The sequence below is a fragment of the Alligator mississippiensis genome, chromosome 10 (genome assembly GCF_030867095.1).
Source record: "Alligator mississippiensis isolate rAllMis1 chromosome 10, rAllMis1, whole genome shotgun sequence".
NCBI lineage: Eukaryota > Metazoa > Chordata > Crocodylia > Alligatoridae > Alligator > Alligator mississippiensis.
Window position 1 is genome coordinate 15,654,540 of NC_081833.1, and position 20,330 is coordinate 15,674,869.

At 44.7% G+C, this 20,330-nt stretch overlaps 1 protein-coding gene across 13 annotated transcripts in view; it reads left to right on the top strand.

The window, feature by feature from the left end:
- HIC2 (HIC ZBTB transcriptional repressor 2) overlaps positions 1–20,330 on the top strand; it is a 109,427-nt gene that overhangs the window by 24,718 nt on the left and 64,379 nt on the right. For 7 of the 13 annotated variants that reach the window (XR_009455145.1, XM_006259967.4, XM_059713485.1 and 4 more), the window contains one exon: positions 5,881–5,944. The exons of 4 other annotated variants lie outside the window; for them this stretch is intronic. The gene's annotated coding sequence lies outside the window, so the exon portion shown is untranslated. Of the gene's footprint in view, positions 1–3,550; positions 4,269–5,880; positions 5,945–20,330 lie in introns of those variants that run through there. 2 more of the 13 variants (XM_019499162.2, XM_019499161.2) reach the window with 2 other exon arrangements.

Below are 20,330 nucleotides of genomic sequence, written 5' to 3' on the forward strand. Positions count from 1 at the left end.
AAGTACAAGCCAGCATTATCCAGCCGTTTGAGCACAGGAAAGAAAATCCAGCTTCCAAGTCCTGTTTCTAGCTCTGACTGGCTTGCTCTGTAACCTAAAGGCATGTCACATAACCTTTTCAACTGTGGTTCACCCCCACTGGAAACCACGTATAATTTCATTATTCTCTGTAAAGTGGTTTGCTCTGAACTCAGCTGATGAAAAGTGCTGCATCAGTGTAAGAATTTCAGATACATCCTATGGCCTTTGAAACTGTCAGAGGGCTGTATGTAAGCTCTTTGGGTCCTGAACTGTCTCCGTAGATATTTTCCCTGGAGGGGCACTTTAGGTAGTACCACAGAGCAAATAATACTTTAGGTTTGCAGGGGATTGCTTTTTATGACAGTCAGGTTTTAGTAAGGGAATGCAGTATTGGATCCAGGCCTAGAATCAAACTGTTCTAGAGATGGGTTATATCAGGGGTAGGCAGCTTCCGGCACAGGTGCCAGAGCATGGCACACAAAGGCATTTTGCTTGGCACATGTGCCTCAGGGCGGATGGCAGGGAAGGGGCTGGGCCTGCGCTCCCACAACAAGCATTGGGCTCCTCATGGCCCCACGCCCTTCCCACCATCTGCCCTTGGCACACCAACATCTTACAAGTTGAGGTTGGGGTGGGGTGTTTTTGGTACTCTGCCCCAAAACGGTGTTTAGTCTGCCCTGGTGCCTCTAGGCAGGAATGCTGTGTCAGGACCTTTCTGGTCACTAGCTGTCATTTTAGCTCTTTCTGAAACAATGGCCTTTTCTTTACCTTGTCTGTCCTATGTAGTCATCATGGGGTCAAATCATGTTGTACCCACTTGCACATGACCTTCCTGTTAGACGGACCCAGTGGACTGCAGAGCCCATGAGGTTCACCCAAATTTATGGCTTATTTGCATGGGGATGCTTAGGAGATTTAATCCAAACTAACTAAAGTTGTGAATGTAAAGTAGATTAGTTCAACTGCCTTATGCCCTTGTGTGTGTGCTCTTATTGAGAATTAAAATGGTCTTAATTCACTGATTTAAGATAGATTAAGGTAACTTTAATTCTGAATGAGCATGTGTCCATAAGGCGATGGACAGCCCACTTTGAATTCTTAATATTAGTTGATCTACATTTATTTTCAGGAATGTCTCCATGTAGACGAGATTACTTTCCACCCTGTTTTCCAGGAGCGATCTGTGGAGCAGTGGACTCAGTTCTGTCCCATTGCAAGCTGGCCTGCAGCTGACCCTTTCATTGAGGGTTTCTAGCCTTTGATTGGCATTAGCAATTGAGTATGTGTGGCTCATTCCATTTTTCTTCTCTCAGAGCACCCTTCTATACCTCTAATGCTGTTGCAACCTCTAAGCTGCTTGCTCTGGCTTCATTTACCGTACAAGACAAAATATTTAGTGATTTGCATCATTTCTGAAGGAGGAAAGTCACATTCACATCAATTTTTAGAGATGCTGATTTTTTTTTTCATCTGGCTGCCTCTATCAAGTGAATGCCAGGCAAAGTGTGTGTAGAGGTGGGCATGTGATGTATAGCTAGAGGTGCAAAGATTTGCACAGTGAAACTCTGCTTGCTCATCATTTGGATGTGAAAGCAAAAAAATCAGTAAAGTTTCATGCACAACTATTTTTGAGGCAGAACTCAAGCAAAAAATGTTTGTCTCTGGGTAGGCATATTTTTCTACTTTGTGGTCTTGTCACATTTTTTCTATGAAAAGTAAAACTAATCACAAGGGCCAAATAAAGTCTTATAAACCCAGGCAGGGCAAACACTACTTAATGTAACTTGCTGGCTTAGTTCAACTCAAGGAGCACTGTACCATCTGAACTCTTGACTGGCAGGTATTGCCCTGCTCTCTCTCTTTCACTGTGTTCCTCTGAGCTGAGTTGCCAAATGAAAACGTAGGTAGACGTGTTATAATCCCTTGACTAATTTCTGATTTCTGTAAAGAACCTGTAGGCCTGGGCCCTTTGAGTTGCTTCTGCTGGAATTTCCAGTCGGTTGATTCTGCATGTTAGGAGCAATGGGGACAGAGCGAGCGTACGGAAAGCTGCTCTCTTTCTCTCTCAACTTCTCATCTGCTGTTCTGGTATCACATTTTGAGTATGAGGCTGACAGATCGAAGGGAAGTCATTCTTTGGGGACCAGGTAATGAGTAAATACTCCTTCCCCTGCAAAGGTGTATCTGAGATACCAGAGCCCAGCCACTCAGGCAAGCTCGTACTGTTTCTGAAAGCAGAGTACACTGCACGTGCTGTAAACACAAGTAAAGCTTGAAAACACCATTTAAAAACACCTCTGGCACGGAACATGCTTAACTGAAACCAGGTTGATGTCAGCTAATGAGCACATGGAAAGGGGATGGCCGGGGAAGTGCAGCCTGTCTTGAAGCACTGCAGTCGCTTGTCTGTTGTGCTCGCACTGCCTGAGATACAGGTCTTCTCAGCTTTGGGGAAGTCCCTAGTGATTTTTTGGGTGTTTGCCTTCAGTGTGCATGTGGCACTGGAGATCACAAGCAATGACAAATCTGTGCGAGTGGATCCTTTAACTTACTCACCAAAAGAATCACACCTACTAAGCACGCTAGGGAGTTCTGGTCTGTTCTGCAGGTCCAGAAGCCCAAATGGTTTTTGCTGACCATCTCTCAGTGATTGGACACAGAGGTAGTAGGGCTCACTTGAGAGAGTCTCTGAGGCAGAAAGATCACAGACTATTAACATTGGTCAGTAAGAGGTTAAATGAGCTACCCAGCTTTGAAAGAGCCTGTTCCATAAGGAAGGCTTTGCTGGAGCAGGCGTTTGCTGCAGACACAAACTGATGCACTCCCAGCCAAGATTGCAGGCTTATCAGTAAAGATAAACATGCAGGGGCTTCCAAAAAGGTATGCCCCAGCCACTTGTTTGGGATCCTTTTTCAGAGAAGGAGAGAGAATGCAAGATCCTCTTGGAGATAGGAGCTCCTTCCAGGAGAGCTGCCAGCAGGCTTTGTAGAAACAGAGGCCATATATTAATATGCGGTTTGGAACAGGTACAGGCGATATTGGTTTACCTGCTTCAAAATAGTTCCTGAGCCATTGCGGTATCGTGTGGGCTTGGCTCCGTTTTAATTATCAGACTTCTGCTGAGCACCCAAATCCGGGACAATGCTGGTTTTTGTTGTCTTTGCCCGGTTACTTGCCTGACTTTTTTTTTTTTTTTGACATGGGTTTTTACTGCCTGACCACCCAAAGATTTTGCCACCTGTCTGTTTGCCATTTTCCACAGTGCCCTGGAGGTATTTTATTTTAGTGCTGATGCCAAGAAAAGGAGAATGGGGATGATAATGCCGCCTTTAACAGCCTGGAGTGAGATTTGTAGGACCAGATGAAGAGTTTCCGGTGATGGAGAGCAGACAGTTTGAGTCTGCAAAAACTGTCATTTTAAGTCTTAAGTTTAATTATTTTCCTCTCCTCTTTTTCTCTGCTGGGAGGAGACTTTATGTGAAACCAAAGCAGAGAAGCAACATTGGGACGGGCTTTTCTGACCCAACCCCAGGCACAACATGGACAAGGCAGGTGTGCCACAGACTGGCACTTCTCTTGCCCACAGAAGTTTATGCCATGCTGAAATCTCAAACCGGGCTTCTCTGGCTTGCTACAGTGGCTGATTGACACATACGTGTGTGCAGCTCTCTTATACAGGGGTGGACTTAAGTTTGAGAATCCTGACATTTTTGGACCGTGACAGCACTTGGTGTGGTGTTTCAAGCTGTATTTTAGCTTAAAAAAAAAAAAAAAGAAAAGAAAAATACTGAGAGCTTGAAGTAATGTAGGAAATCATTGTATAAATCAAAGGGCAGGGTTTTTTTTAAAGTCCCAAATCTAATAAAAACGTAAGAATAAGGGCTTCTGCAACTAAAAATCCTCCCTGCTCTTTACCCGGGGAAACAAAGTCCTCCAAATGTGAAACGGCAGGCCCCTTGGCATATTCTCAGAGAGGTGTGATAGAAGGGGTGAGGTTGGTGTGAATGTTGTTGTATTTCCTGGCTTTTGCACTTTCTGCATTGCAGCTGAAGCATGCTGTCAGCAGGGAACTTTTGAGAAGGACTCTGAACTAACCCACCCCTTCGGGAAAAGACTAGCTTCAGCCAGGAATTCTGGCCCATGTCGGAGAGACGAGAGGAAGAGCTTTGTTACTAGCTTGTGTTTGATCTCGGCAGCTTTTTTGCTGCTCGCAGGAGCCTGCTAATGATACTTGTGGAAGGTAAAGGGTAGGTGAATTTCTGCTAGGGTGGGAGCAGGTTACAGTTAAGTCTTCTCACTTTCTCCACCTTTTAGTAACTTTTGGGGGGCTATGCCACATTTATATATGGACTATTGTTTGTTAAGAACAGTGTGAAGCCTTTCTTAACTCTTTTTGTTAGAGTTTTGCCTCTTTTCCCTTTCTGATTGTTCAAAATTTGTTAGTGTTTATGAGAAAGGAGGGGTTTGAAGTTCTGCGAAGGATCCCAGGGGCTGAGACCTGTGGCTGTATTTTCACAGCAATCTCTTCTATTTTTTTTTTTTTCCTGTTTTGGTTTGTGTGCGGTTTTAAGCTGAATCTCCACTGCCCCCTCCTTCTATTAAAGGCTTTAAGGCTCAGTGTTACAGATATATTAGTACTTTGGCACCAGCTTCATATTTCTTAGAAAACATACCCCTAGTTATGCCATCTTTTGGCACAGAAGTAGATATGTCACTCCAGCCTTGGTCGGGGGGTGTTTAAATAGATTCTAGTTGTTCTTGCACATCTTGTCACCTCAGTTCTGGAGGGGTCTTTTGAACACCGCTACCACCCCTCAGTGCCAGTTAGATTATTCCTTGCCATGGACGTGTAGCATGAAAACAGAAGCAGCAAGTGAGCACTCTGGAGCGTGGCCAGTGGTGCTTGTGTGGTTTTGAGAGTGACATAAATACTCTTGGGATCCTTTCTACATCCTGCAGAGCAGTGATCTGCTAAGGGGGGCAGTGGGGCCACTCCTGAACCACTCTCTCACTTAGCAGACCCCAGTTGCATTACAAACGACTGGCAGGGACTCTGCCCTCATGCAGAGGGGCTTGTCAACGCAGGTAGCACATGCTGTGTTAGAGTTGGCTTACCCCGGCCATTTCTGTAATTAAACCTATGGGCTTTTGGGGCCTTTTAACGGTGGTGAAAACCAACTGTAAGCATGGTGCTTGTGCTACTGTGCGGTTCTTGGGCATTATGGATCTAAACTATATATATGTATGTATGTACTCCCTCCTCCCACCCTTGTATAAATAAATTGTGCGACTGTGAGTGGACCATTGGGTTGATTTTAAGTTTATTCCAGGTCAAGCTTTGTCTGCACCTAGATATTGCTGATAGTTTTCCCTGTTTTTATTCTTTGTGAATTCATGTAACTGGTAACAGTGGGGGGGCGGGAGGGTGGAATACTTGATGAACGAGGCAGTAGGCCATATAGGAGGAAAAAGGTGTAGAGAGGGGGGAAAAAAAATCCTGTTGAAAACTGTCCAAGTATAAAGAGAGGAGCATATTTCCATAACTGAAATATTTTATTCTCTGTCAAAAGCTAATGTTCAACCCAGTAACTCATACAGATGGGAAGATGTTGCTGCCTGATACTAGAATATCAGTATGCTTTTTCTCTTGGTGTTGAACTCTTTATGCCCAACAACAGACTAATCAGACTATTTGCCAATAGATTTCTCTTATGATCATGCTTCCTTTATAAGGGGGAGGGGATGGGGGAGCTGGAAACCAGAATGACTTTTGATACTGCTAAAAAAATGCTTGTTGGGGTAGGGGCAGCATAAATCTTCTCACCCTCTGATTTTTCCATTGTATCTTCTCCATGCCAGGGCCCATGATGTTATACAGAGAGGAGCCGGGTGCCATTTAACTTAGTTCTGGGGACAGAAAATGGTATGGCTTTTTTCAAATTCATTTTTTTTGGGCGACTGTTCAGCAAAAGGGGTTGGCCACTTCTGAGGGTTGGATTTTCCTTGAAAATGATGGTGGTGCAGAAATGTTTGGGTGGTGGGAATAAAGTGACTGGTTACCCTCTCCAGTTTGGGTTGAGTTCCTTATGTTGAACTTACTGGCACTCTGATGCCACCTCCACATTCGTTTAGAAAACATGTTCCTTGCTTAATGTGATGCTAGATGTGTGTAAATACTGATTTATCTATACTGTCTTCAACACAATGCTTACAAGGAATTACATTTTGTGTAAAAGTAGCAAGCATATTTCCTGGACACACAAAACAGTTCATGACCAATGCCATTAGCATCCAAACTCTTGGGTACCTATGGTGATGGTCTGCCTGTCACGTTTGTGCTCGTGTACATCTACACGGGCCTCATCTGTACTGAAAACGTCCTTTTGGTGGTGCAACGGGTGCTAATGCGGGACATACTAGGAGGTAATACTGTCTCCAGTAGACCTATTCTGAGCAGTTAAATGAAAGGGCAAAGGTACTTACAATTGTGTCTACATTGTGGCCTTCACTGTTGTTATTACCTTCAATGAACTGTAGGTCCCACTTTTCCTACTTCAGCTGCAACCACTGGATGTGCTTAAGTTTGTTGTCAGCACTGGTTTCACAGCAAGCCTAGAAGGCAACATCAAATTTTCAGTGTTGTTCCAGAAAACAGGGTGGAAATTAGCAAGTTCAGTACAGAGAAGTAACTGAGGAGCCTAAGTGCAATTGGCCTTGTGTGACAAATTTGCCCAAGGTGGTCTTCACTGAGCAACCAACACTTGGCTCTGCGAGCATGTTGTACATCTTGAGCACGGTAAGAAGACTGATAGTGAGACGCAGAATATTCTCCAAGACCTAGACTGGGGGAGGTGCAGGACTGCTCCCCTTGGATCTCCACTGTCTTAGTATCAAGACAATGTCGAACTGTTGGGATTTACCAGAGACACTTGGCAAACAGCCTCCCTAGAACATGCTTGGTGCCTGGGGTCACACTGCATTCCTGAGGTATCTGCAGAAAGCTTCCTCCTCAGCATGCCTGCCAGGCAAGGGAGTGGGTTGGAAAGGACTGCTGTAGATCATGTTGTAATGCTACCCCGTCATTGTACCAAAATACCCACTTAGGGTCATGATTAAAGCCATGGACCTTTCTGAAGTCTGTTCCTAGCTATATGCTTTGCCACTCTTGTTCTCGATATGATGGTTAAATAAAACAGAAACAGTCTGACATTTTAAGCCTGTGTGAGGCTGTTCCATTGTTTTCATCCTGAACAAAACTCTGCTGTGTGCGAAGTCTTGCTGTGCTAATATTTCGAAACAGCCTCACCACTTTTTTTTGGCGTGCCCCCTTTTTTTTCCCTTTCCTTTCCAACTCCAGTGGACAAGAAAGTTGACCAGTGATGTTATTAGGGGAGGGATATTCATTCAGATCAGTGTGAAGTGAAAAGTCTTATTTCCCAGTTGATTTGATTTTGATTTCCCCCTCTCCCCCCTTTTACAAGTACATTAACAAGGGTATATGGAATAAAGATCTCCAGGAGTGAAAATGTGCCCTGCTAATATTAAAGGTACACTGTATAACTTTGCCTAAGGATAAAATGTAACTGTAATTGAAAGCTGCTGTAACCTGATAGGGAATATTCACAACAGTCTAGAGGATCTAGTTTTAAAAAAATAATTAAACACAGAGCCAACTCCCACCATTCTGCCTCTTACAGCTACATGCCCTCTTTGATCCATGCATGCAACTTGCTAGTCCCAAGAGACATGCATGCTGCCAGTAGCCTGAGCTTATTAATATTTATATGGTACCTTCCATCTGAAGATATGTGCTTCACAAATATTAATTAATAACATCTCTCAAAACCTTACATGTTTTTATCTCTACTTTATAGATGGTGAAACGGAGACCCAGGAAGTTTTGTGCGGTTCCTGAGTTTATAGTGAATCGCACTGTAAATAAGACTGGGAATCAGAATGTCATATCTTCTAAGTGCTCCAAGTGTAAATTCATGTTGTGCCTTCCTTCAGGGCTACTGCTCCCCCCTCATCTCCCCCTTCTCTAGTCTCTGAAGCAACATCAGTCTCCCTATGGGAATGCAGAACAGTCCATCTGTCTATGTTACTTGGACTATATTGAGAGTTTGGCCTACAATTCAGAGGGCATGTGAATGCAACTTATTATTTTATTCACATTGATAAGAATCACAAATTATGGAAGTCTACATTTGCACTTGATAGGTTGCATTTTTAAGGGGGGGTTGTAAAAATCAGAGAGTACGTGACTGCTTTACAGAAAAGCACGTGGGTGGGTCTTTATTCCTGAAGTATTAAAACCCTCCCTAAAAAGTTATATTTATGCTCCAATGCAAGATCAGACAGGAAGGATGGCAGGTTGTAATTCAAGTTGGACCTGGGCTATCTCTCTTTCTCCCATTTCTCATGCTACATATGAAACGAAGACTCACAGCTGAGTGTGAGATTGATAAAGACAGAGAGGGCTGGCTGTGCAATTAGAGGAGCTTGTTGTAAACACCCGAGTTGCACAAGTGGCTCAAACTTTGATCTTTTTGTTGTGGAAAAGAAATCTGAGACCATGAAACCTGCCCTTCATTGCAAACAGTGAGGTGGCCCTTACCCAAACACAGCTGGAAATGCAAAGGCAGCTAAATCTCTTCAAAATGAAATACAATTATTTTTTCTTCCCTGTCCTGGTCTTCCTGTTGTATGTAATTTTGTCCTTTTCCTGTCCTGCTTCTCCAACTTGCCCAGCTCTGTTTGTGAATGCAAACCACAGTTCCACACCTGAAATTCCCAAATCCAAATGCGCCCAAGTGCTTTTGGGGATAAGGGTTAAATCACAGGTGCAATTAAGCTTTTAAGTGGTAAGCCTATTTGGTTAGGGGCACACCTATTGCCTGGGACAAGCAATGAGGAATTATCAGTCTTTCAAAATGACAGGCCATTCCCCAAATACTGCTGGAAGGGCAAGAAGAAGCTACCACATTCGTAATTCTTTTGGTATTTATTGTAGCAGCGCCCAGACTGAACTCTTTGTCAGCCCTGCTGCCCAATCAAGGTGGGGTAGTGTTTACATTGCAGATCCAGTTGTGGAGTGTCAAAATGCCAGGGCTGCTGAGATGCAGGGTAACTCTTCCCTGCCCCCTGAAAACCTGCTGTTAGCTTCTGGGCAAGTGTTGAAAGAAAGGGGGAAGATCCTGTTCTCATCATATTGCCCCATAGTCCCACAATAAGATTGTCAGATTTTAGGTTTAAAATCCCCTTGCCTCTTCTTCTGCATCTCTAGCAGAGCTGACAAAGCTGTGTCTGAAACAATGCCACCCCACCTCTAGAGGCCAAGACCATCAATATACTTCCTACCTATGAAGTTTGGGACTGGGACTGTAATTCCAGGGCTTGTTACTAGCTCTGTGCCCTGAATAATTTCCTAACTGCGCAGCCTAAAAAATGGCCTCATGTTCTCCAACTCTCCCCGCCACAGCCAAGATCAACGGCATGTGCAGTTCCCACTGCAGTCAGTGTCTTCAGGCCAAGTGTGCCCTGAGTTAAAACTGTGCAAACTTGGTGATGTTAGAGGAGCTGTTTACCCATCTCTAAAGCTAGTATGCACTTACAAAGTCATTGATTATAAAGTGCTTTGAGATCCTCTGTTGTTTTAAAGGTTGCAGAGCAGTGCTGTGGATAAAATGCTGTAGAAAATACTTTCTGGGTCCTGTAGGTGTCATGTTTACCTGTAAAATCATAGTTGGAGTTAAAAATGATGATGACTTCACACATGCGCATGAACATTTCCATTTTTAATTTAATCTATTGAGCATAAAATACAAACAGCAGAGGCAGGATCTTCCAGTTATGGCTCGGTGTTCTGATGACCTTGCAGTTACAATCTAGCTTTGTCCCTGTAGTCACTCGTGGTCTGGATGTAGCCTCGAATTCTTGGACCGGGATTTAAAATTGTGATGTGGGGCTGTGCTGGCTAAGTTGGCACTGAGAACCCAGTTTGGACAAGCAAGACACATGGTTAAAGGTAGCATGCCTTGTCTACACTAGGCTTTTCAAACTGCTAGTTAAAATTTCCTGATGATGCACTTTGTCTAGACAGTGTCTTGGAGGTTATGGTTGTCTGGGCAGGTAATCAGCTTGGTTCAGTAAGAAAACTGCTCCCCCGGCAGAATCCTGCTCTTTTTGCCTGTTTCTCAGCTAGTTTCCTTTCTGTCCTTCCCTGTAGCCATTCCTATGCCACTGCTGTAATGCAAGCACTGTTTCAATTGCTGACTAGGAAAGTGTTGTCACTGGGCTTTGAGTGATGAATATCTGACTGATGGTAATGTGGGGGAAGGGAAGTCCACATCTTTTAGGTTGCCTGTGTATTTACAAAGATTGTTTTTTCTGTGGGGTGGGGACTGTTGTGGTGATATCTTTTATTAGACCAGCCGCATAGTTAGAGTAAAGTTAGGTAAGCCTTCAGATGCGAAACATTCACTGTCACTCTGACACTGCCCTGTTTAGGATGACAGTGCTGTCTGCCTTCACACTCGCGTTGTGTTACCTTTGTGCCCAGGAAGGCTGGAAACTTAAATCCAGTTGTGAGTGTCTGTACATCTCGAAAGCTACACAATTATGTTGTATATTAGATGGGCTCAGTCTGGCTTTTAGGCCAAGTATTTGATATCTTTCTGGTCTAGTGCTTGGGGTTGTGCGAGGAATCTGGGCTCTGTGTTTGCTTTTGCCCCTTACTGCTGAGTAACTTCAGGCAAAACACTTAACCCCCCTGGTATCTGTAAAGTTGATGGCAAGTATCACTACCAAGCATATGAGGGCCTTGAATAATGTAATGCAAAGGTCTGTTGCATTACTGATTTGTTAAATGTGATATTTTGGAATGAATTTTCAGAATTATATGTTGAGCTGCACTAAGCAAGTGTGGATGTGGGAGGGAGTGGGAATCTGTACTTCTCTAGACAGTGAAAATCCTTTTAGCTTCGTGCTTCCCAAGCAAACGTATGGGGACTTGGCCTAAGCAGCACGCCTTGTAATGTGATCACTGGTTCTCTGTGAGCAGTTGCTATATGTAGTTTTCATACATATGAAAACGTCTCCAGGTGAGATTTCTGGGTGATCGCAGTAGGGTTAGGGAGAGTAATGAGCGTGCGCTACAGGGCAGAGCAGGTGGGCTGGACTTCTTTTCCCATAGAGATGCCTGCTTTTAACTCAGGGAATGGCTGCCCAGTATTGGATGTGACATCCGGTCGGTTTTGTGCTGGAAGTTTGGAGTATCTTGAAATTTGTCCTGGAAAAGGGAAGTGATGAGACTTCGACTTCTGCTTTTTCTGTTCTTTATCATATGAAAGAAGAAAAGCCTGCGAGAGTCTCATGTCCAGAAAATAACCAAAGGGGCCATAGCTTTAAAAGGAAAAGCCAGTTGTTTTTAAATCAAACTATAACAGTGACGGGCAACCTTTACAAGCTGCAGGCTGGAACAACTTGGCTGTGGTCCTACCTGAGCTGGGGGGCTTTGTCTGCAGCCACGCTGGGGCCAGGCAGCTGGAAGCTGCATTCTTGCTGCTGCTGCTGCTTTCCCTCATGCCTCTCAGCTGCAGCATGGGCGCAGCTGTAACCTGCCCAGCTCTGATACAGCTCCCCACCTGCTGGATGCTGTGCCCATGGCACAGCTGGTGGGGTGGGCTGTGGAGATAAGTGATAGTGGCATGGACGTAGCTTCCAGATGTCTGGTCCCAGCACAGCTTCTCTCTGTCTAGTCCCAGTGTGGGCATAGGCAAAACACTTTGGCTCTGCAGGCCAAATCCGATGACTCTGTGGGCTATATGTTGCCAACCCCTGAACTACAGTGCAGTTTGTATTTAGTCTTTTTTGGTTTAAATTCAATGAGCAGTTAACATTTTGGAGAGAGAAGGTATATTAAAATACCAAACAGCCTTGCACTGTGGGGTAAGGTTTGAGCACTCGCAAGATACATCCTTCAAGAGCTTGTAAAGCCCAGAATTAGCACTCCTGATTTCCTCTCACCACACATTTCCAGCAAAAACCAGGGGAAAGTACAACTTCTTGAGAGAGAAACTAATACCAGTAACTCCAGTTCCTTTTTCCTCCCAACATTGCAGGGAAGCTTTCCCTTCCCCTTTAAAATAAAAAGGCGATGTACAATTTAAAAGCACTGTGAAAAGTGACTGGCCTTTCTGACAAGGGAAGTCTAAACTCCAAAGCAAACAGGGCTAAAACCCTGTGTTTAAAAAAAAATTATAAATAAAAATGCAGGTGTCTCCCTAGAATCCTGCCTCTACATCTACAGTGATTTTTACTGATGGGGTGCAACTCTCATTTTGTCTTTGCACCATCTTGTACACAGACACACAAACACCCCCCCCCCCTTTTTTAAAGACCAAAGTAATTGTATTTGTCTTGTTTTATGTTCTCCCTCTGTCTGCAGCTGTAGCTTTGTTCGGAGAGAATTTGTCATTAAAAGTGACTTTTTCATATATGAATGTAAGTCTTGGATATTGTCATGATAAAGCCAGTCAACAACCTCCCCCCCAAAACTGTTTAATTTTCAGAACATGTGGCTCAAATGAGTGTGTGCATGGGGTTTGCAGAATGGCCTAGGTATCGGGAGAAACTGAATCACAAAAAAGACTCGGAACTGAACGACCCATCGGTATAACAGGGGTTGCAGCCCCTTCTTGATGTTATTGTCTGAGCATAACATTTGGCAAGGAGCAGTTCTCCTGCCCCCCATTTTAAAAGCACTACAACAAGCCAGCGCAGGAGTTGTGATGGCTGGGCTTTCAACCTTTCCTTCTCGCTGTACCCCTCAAGGGCGTGGGTATTCGGGTGGGGAGAGAGGCTTGTACACCTTCGTGTGCCATCTTGCTTACGCTGTAGAATCTCCAGCTTATCCACTCGGCGCAGTGACTGTATGTGGAGGAGGGGGAGAGAGCTTGTGTTGCAACCTCGGAGAAAATTAGTTGTCTCTATTTTATCTTTTGCAGCTGCAGCACTTTTTCCCACCCCCTCCCCTTATGCGACTGGTATGTCTGAACCATATCCTTCAAAACCAGTTTTCTAAGCAGATTAGATGGGTAGCAGAGACAGCTATGCAATCAGGCAAAAATGTGTGCTCAAGCCTTCATTTTGTGCAGTGGCCAAAGCAGTATGCATCTGGCACCTTGGATGGCTTTCTCTCTTTTTTTTTTCCTGGCACTCCAGCCTGTTTGTAGTCTGTCCATTTACTGTAGCCTGGACCTAAGAGTTCATCCTGATGGAAGATTATCACTCTCCAGGGAGGGAGGAGTTTTTTTTTCTGCCTTGCAGAGGGTATTTGTGTGTTTAAAAAGCAGAATGAAGTTGTGCTTTGTCGCTCGAAGCACATCAACCAACATCATCTCCCCTTTGTGCAGGGGTGACTGGTGCCTCCGGAGTCGTAGGGGGTACAATTTGTGGGCAGGCCCGGGTTGGGGTGGGGCAAAAACCCCATATCCACTCCTATACTTCTGTGCCATGGCTTAGTGCCACCCTCCCTCCCAAAATGCCACTGGCCCGCGCAGCAAAAACACTGCCCGTCCTGAGCGGTGCTGAGTTGGGTCCAATCTCACGGGGGAACACATGTTCCCCCCCGTCCCCTCCCTACCAGTCGCCCGTGCCTTTGTGCATTTTGGAGTACTTCACGTGGCTATCCTAGTGTCCTCCTCACCAGGACTTCCCTAGCTTCTTGGCACTGAATCATGCCCAGGCTCAACACCCCTTCCTCCCTTGCATGACAAGGACACATGAGGTTGGCTGCCCCTTACCTTTCAGGCGTTCAAGTCACCTTCAGGAGTTTGGTCCTAGTGGTCCTAAAACAATTCAATGCCAAGGTCCCAGTTTTAGCAATGCCATAAAAACCCTTGGGTGTTAGTAACAGGTTTCTCATCCGACTCCTAGATGGAAGTTATATTAAAATGGGGTTATCTTTTAAGATGGCTTTGGAAAACTGCTCTTTGCAGCTGCTTTCTGCAGCTGCTTTGGAAAACTGCTCTCACAGGAAAAGCGGGCAAGTTGGGTGGGTCTTGGGGCTCAGTGGCAGATGTTGTCTCTCAGGGCAAGAGAGTCACCTGAACAAAAGGTTTCTTTTCCGGAGGGAAGGGGAAAGAGTGTTTGACAAGTCATTTGCTGCCTTTGTGGAGGACAAGAAGGAATGGAGAACTGTGGATCGCAGCTGTTTTTGCTGAAGGGGGTTGAGTAGCCGGTGAGTGGGTTCAAGCACGACAGGGCGATTGGAATGAATAAAACCAAAAAAAAAAATAAGGATTAGGGAATAGAGAGAAACTAGAGAAGGCATGAGTGAGGGCATACACCCCCAGCTTCTCTTTCCCTTTTAAAGGATGGAGAGAAAGAAAGGCGAGACAAAATTGAAAACTAGACAGTAAATTGTACCCCATGATAAGTGCTAAGACAGAAGGTAGAATTGAGACGAGGCAGGAAAGAAGCTCTAGCAAAAGCATAGATGCACTAAGTAATCTATTGGAAACATTAATAATGATTTTTAAATGTCCTAGGTACATACAGTGCACAACTGTCTTGCGTTGTGCCAAAAATGTTAAAAGAATTGCTTTGGGAGCACACAGTCAGACAGGAAAAAAATCACCTTGCTGTTTTCAAAGGCTATTAAGAAAAAGAAAAAAGAAAGCTGGTCATGTGTCACGGTCAGAAACGCAGCAAACTTTAACTGAATCGTTCATTGAAGTCTTAGAACAGATCAAACAAAGGTATTTTCACCCTGGCTAGTAGGCTGAGTCCTCAGGCTGGTGGGTACTGGATTGACAAATTTACCCTGGCTTCAGGGGTAGCTTACAAGGTCTCAACAAATCCATACTCCATCTGTATTACTTGCTCTGAGGAAAGGTTTGTCTCGTTGTTCTCTTTCTATTGCATATGACAGATTAATGTGTCTGAGGGCAGGTCATTGTTAGGCTAAATCTTTTTCTAGTTATGATTCCTTATAACTATAAAACAGTCAGAAGGTTATGGAGTTTAGAAAGGAAGCTTTATTATGGTTTCCAACACTGAGGGTATGGGATAAATGTCTTTTTTAAAAAAGCAAATCAAAGCCATGCATACCCCCTCCCCTTCCCCTGCCTTGTTCTTCCAGTTTTACAAGGAAAAAAAGAAGAAATATAAGAAAACTAGTAAAGTATCTTTTGCTAAATATCCATTTGGTCCTTAGGCATAATCCTGCTACTGAGAGTAGGGGTAATTCTGTACCCACTCTTAACTAGAATTAGAGTCCTTTGTTGTTTTGTTCTGGGTGATTTGGACAGACCCATGGAGTTTGGGGGAAAACTTGCAGTCTATAGAAACTAGCCTCCACCCAGCCCTGAAGAGGCAGCAACAACAGCCAAACTCCACATATCCAGTAGCTGTTGCACACGCCCTACTACAGGGCTTTCCAGATTCCCTTCGGGTAGCACCAGCTATTGCATTTATCCCTGGATAAGTTGTGCCTGTGTTTATCCCGGAACAAAAGTATCCACACATCACACTGCTTATTGGGGTTCAATGAGCAGGTGAATACAGTGCTGCCATACTTTACTGCCGTTGATTCAATGATGCTGTCTCGGCATAACTGCATAAATAGTGACAGCCTTTTATCTGGGAAACTTTTTTAGGTTTTATCCTGGGATAAGGGATATGAATGAATATGTATACTTGCATGTTGTCCCGGGATAAAGTGGTTTATTTGAGGATAAATGCGATATCTGTTTGCAGTCTTTCTGAACCAGATGCTGTGTTGTTTTCATGCCCTCGGTCCTCCCATCCGTTTGGAGTTCCAGTAAGAAAAGCCTCCTGGGTTTGAAGGAGGGGAGGGGTGCTGGGCTCTCTAATTACACGCTCACCTTTTACTAAGTGTGAAATGGATACATCCTAATATAATTTGAAGAATTTTCTAGAGTAATGAACTTCATTTGGTTGAAGTCCTCCCAGAAGTCAGCAATGGAGAACTTGTTTCCTACGCGATGGTTCGGGGCGGTTATCTTTCTGGGTTACATGTGTTGGAGTTTCTGTGAAGGCAGAGAGGGCCTAGGGCTGGTGCAGACTGTGTGAATGGGGGGGCAAGTTGGGTGGGGAAAAAAAGTGTCCTCCTGTGCTCTATCCCTGACTGTACCATTTGGAGGTATGAGCATCTTTTGGATTCTTTCCAAATTCTGTTGGAAAAGTTTAAATTTTTTCCAAAACTTCATTTATTATTTTAATCAACAAGTTCTAATTTTACCTGAAATAGAAAAAACTTGTTTGTTTTCTGATCCAAAACCGTTTCCTTCCCCCCCACCCCCCTTCGTTGGTTCAAAGTGATAAACAGTACTTCCCTGCCAGCACATTGCCTCCCAGGACTGTCACTCAAGCTGCTGCTCTTGCTTCTGGGGGCGGGCTGCGCGGAGGACTGAGTCAGTGCACGTTGCAATGCAGATTGCACTGCGAGGGGGCTGAGTTGTGGGAACGGCACTAAGTTGGGTGCATTATGGAACAGGTTTTTTTCTCTGGAGACACTGACCCCAGGGGAGAATGGGGACATTAGACTGCCTGACTACACAGCTTTGGGTGATGTGGGAAAGTGGAGCTCAGATAGTAAACTGACACAAAATGAAACTTTCTGGGTCAGGTCAATAAACCGAAGTGAAACGTTTCAGTTTCAGGAGAGTCAAAATGTTTGTTTCGATTGAAAATGTCAGAATGCAGCATGTGACACGTGGACAGAGATTCTCTATTTCTTTCCATAGACAGCTTGGAAAGGTTAGGCTTTTCCTCCGGAGTTGGGATGAAAGCGAGTATGGGAATGTCAGAACCGCCCTGGGCTGGAAATTCTGAATTTCCATTGGCGTTAGAGAGGAGCCAGCCGATTGCTGTGAGCACCCGGGGCAGGTGGCTCCGAGAGCCTGTCGGGGTGCTTTCCTGGCACAGAGCTTGTGTGGGGAGGAGGGGAAATGTAGGAGGAAGGAATGAGATGCTGCAGCTGGGGCAAGGATGGGGCAGCCGCGAGAGCCGAGTTTCTCCTTCCCTCCCCTTAGGTCCCTGTGGCCCAGTGACTGCAGGGCGTTGGTGCTTGCACTGTGCCCCTGCTGCGCGCCCAGTATGAGAGTCCTTATCTGCCTGCATCATCTGCATAAACACAAGCCAGCAAGTTACACCATCGTGCCCTGCAGTTTGACCATCTTCCTGACTGAGGAGGCTTGGACACAGCTCCCTTCCAAGCTGGTCCGTGGTGCTCCTTGCTGTGAGCATGAGCTGGATTCGTTAGGCTACCTGAGGTTTGCCATTTGCAGAACTAGCTGCGAGTGGCATCGGGTCAAACAGTTTCAGTTCTGCTCTGTACAGGGTACTAGTGCCCGTTACACGCTCACTGAAGTTATTACAATTCAGACGGGCTTTCCCCTGTTAAGAAAAGGTCATGTGGTCTGAGCCCTAGACTGGGACTTGCATATTTTAATCCTGCTCTAAACATGACAGTGTGATGCCGAGCAAGTTCTCAACCTCTGCCGGCCTCAATGTCCCTGTCAGTAAATTAGGAAATGAGCACTCCCCTCCTTCGCCAGGGTGAGCGGAAGATGCAGTCGTCTCTGTGCGAAGCATTGTGTGTTGTGCCGGTGATGATGATGGTTCTGTTTATTTAACACACTTTCCTATTTTTTTTTTTTTTTTTTAAATACCAAACTGATATGCTCCATCCATCAGCAGTGCCCTCTGGGAACAAGTAGCTAATTAAAGGGGGAGACTTGTGAAAAGACAAACCCCTGGTTATACACAGAACAGGTTTCGCCAGTATGAGTGCCTACATTTCTGGCCAGGCTTCCTTGTAAGTAATAGTCAAATAATCGGCCAGGGCCCTTTTGTGAATGGCTTGAATCTGTGTGGTCCTCTTTTGTTAAAGCAGCTCGTGGTTTCTGAAAGCTTCTGCACCCCTTGTTCTGTACGGCAGAGCCTGGTGGCACCAGCTGCTTCTGCCTGAAACAAACATTTGCATGTGACATCGGCTGCCTCTTTCTTTCTTTTTTTTTTAATTTCAAAATGTATTTGCATTTTCTTATCCTCTCTTGTTTCGGAGTCCATCTCCCAAGTCATCATACATTAATTCTTCTTCTTTGCCAGGGACCCATTTAAACAAGTAACGCACGAGCAGGAGAAAGAAATCTTCCTTCAGAAATTAAATAGCAGCCAATGTTTGGAAATATTTTAACAATAGACCATATGGGAGTCCCATACTATTAAGCTTTATTATTCAGAAGGCAGAAAATGTGGTTTGATATTCAATTGATATACAGCATAAATGAGAGCCACAAACTAGGTTCCCTTGAGCTGGGATTCAGATGTTCTTTGAATATAATAACTAACATTTTGGCCTACTTCCATAGAATGCGTCCAGCTCGCTGATCGCAAGCCAAGAAACTGTAAGCTGTCCCCCCTCCCCTCCCTCTTCTCCAAAGCACTTCCCTCTCTTGCCAGTGTGGGATCTTGTCCTGAATATAAATCTCTTGATATTAGGTGGTTGAAGAGGATGGGGAGAAGGGCATAAGATGGGCTGTTTGTTTGTTCTTTGCCCTCCTTTAACAGTAGTAGTAGTGATAGCAGTAGTAATAATAATACAATAGTTTTCCCCTTGTGCCACTCTGGCCAGGGAGCAGAATGTCCGGTCCAGGTGGGAGTTCCTGCTCCACTGTCCACTGTTTGTTTCTTTTCTGGCTGTAGGAACAGGTGAACATCCTGTCTCTCTGGATTACTCTGAAGTGGTGCCAGAGACCACAGGGAAGAAGGATTTGTGGGATACAGAGACTGGAAGTGGTTTCAATTTCCTCCTGGGTCCCACTTGATTTATGTGTATTTATAATTCTCCTCTCTCCTTTATGTTGTCTATTCCTGTTACCTTTCCTGTTCCTTGGGAAATGAACGCATAGAAGTAGCTCTAGGCGCTGATCTCATATAGCCTGTAGAACCTTCCCATCCAGGCAGATTACATGGATTAAATGGAATTTGTGTTTAAAATATGCTGTGTGGAATATAATTTGCATTTATTTTTTTTAGCATATATAAATGCACACACAGCAGGGTTAAAAGAATGTCACTAAAGTTGCAGAGCCAAACTCTCCAGAAGTAGAGCAGACCAGGAGTAAGGTTGCCTGTACTGCCTCCGCTTGCCCCCCTGGTGCCCATGCATTATATAATCCATGACGTGGTCACATAGCTGTGTTCTTTTCCACAGGACCCCTGCTTTACTCCATGCACAGGATGGCTCAGGTCCAGGGATGAATCAGGGTTGTGTGGTGAAAGAAATTGTCTGTATGCCTCCTGCTTCCTTTGTCGCAGAGTTTTTGGAAGGTGTGTAGTGAAGAAGGTGATTATGGGATGGTCTCTTGGTTAAGGTACTTGGATGCCGTCCTGGAGATCTGGATTCTATCCCTACTTCTGTCGGAGAGTTCCTATCTGATGTTAACTGTTTAATTCAAACCACACTCGTCACAGGTGGTAACTGATCGCGTTCTGCATTTTCCGAGGGTCTGACTTGGACCTATAAGTCTGATTTGCAGAGATGTCAAATACTCTAAGCTGCAGCTAAACTTCACGGGCATTATGATCTGAACGCATGAAGTGTTATATGTTGCTAAGTGTTCTCGATTTAAAAAAAAAATAAATAAAAAAAATTGGGGGTCTTAAATTGATTGCACACAGTTAATGCAATTTTTTATCTTAATCTCACTGTGGCTTTTTTTTCTTCCTGTCTCCACCCCCTCCCCCACACACCTGTAAAATGGGGATAATACACTCCTGTTTCACAGTTGTCCTGAAAATAAATGCATTGACCTTGGTAAAAATGCTTGGATATCATGGTAATGAGTACCATAGAGAAGCCTATAAGCAAATGGAAGCAGACAGCATTCAGTACAGAAAACTGGGCTGGCAGCTAGCCGCTCAGTAATAAAAGGGAAAACAAAATATTAAGTAGGTGCTCATTGAATGTTGTCTGCTCTGCAATGGATAAAGCAGGGTCCTGTGGCAGAAGTAGTGTGTGATCATGTCATTAAGGACCAGCTCATTAGGTGGTCAAGTAAAGGTTGCTTATCCTTGCCAGACTGAATCAGACTGTCCCAAAGGTACAAACATGGGGAGAGATGGTTCCCTTTCTGATTTTCTGGGAAGGGTTGAGGCTAATGCATTCCTGCCCCTCCAACGTCACTTGTGTGCATTTCAGGTCCCACGGTGAGCCAGTGCTGAGGCCCCTTCTGGTCTATGCTGCAGGTCCCCCCCCGACTCTGGGACTTCAGGCC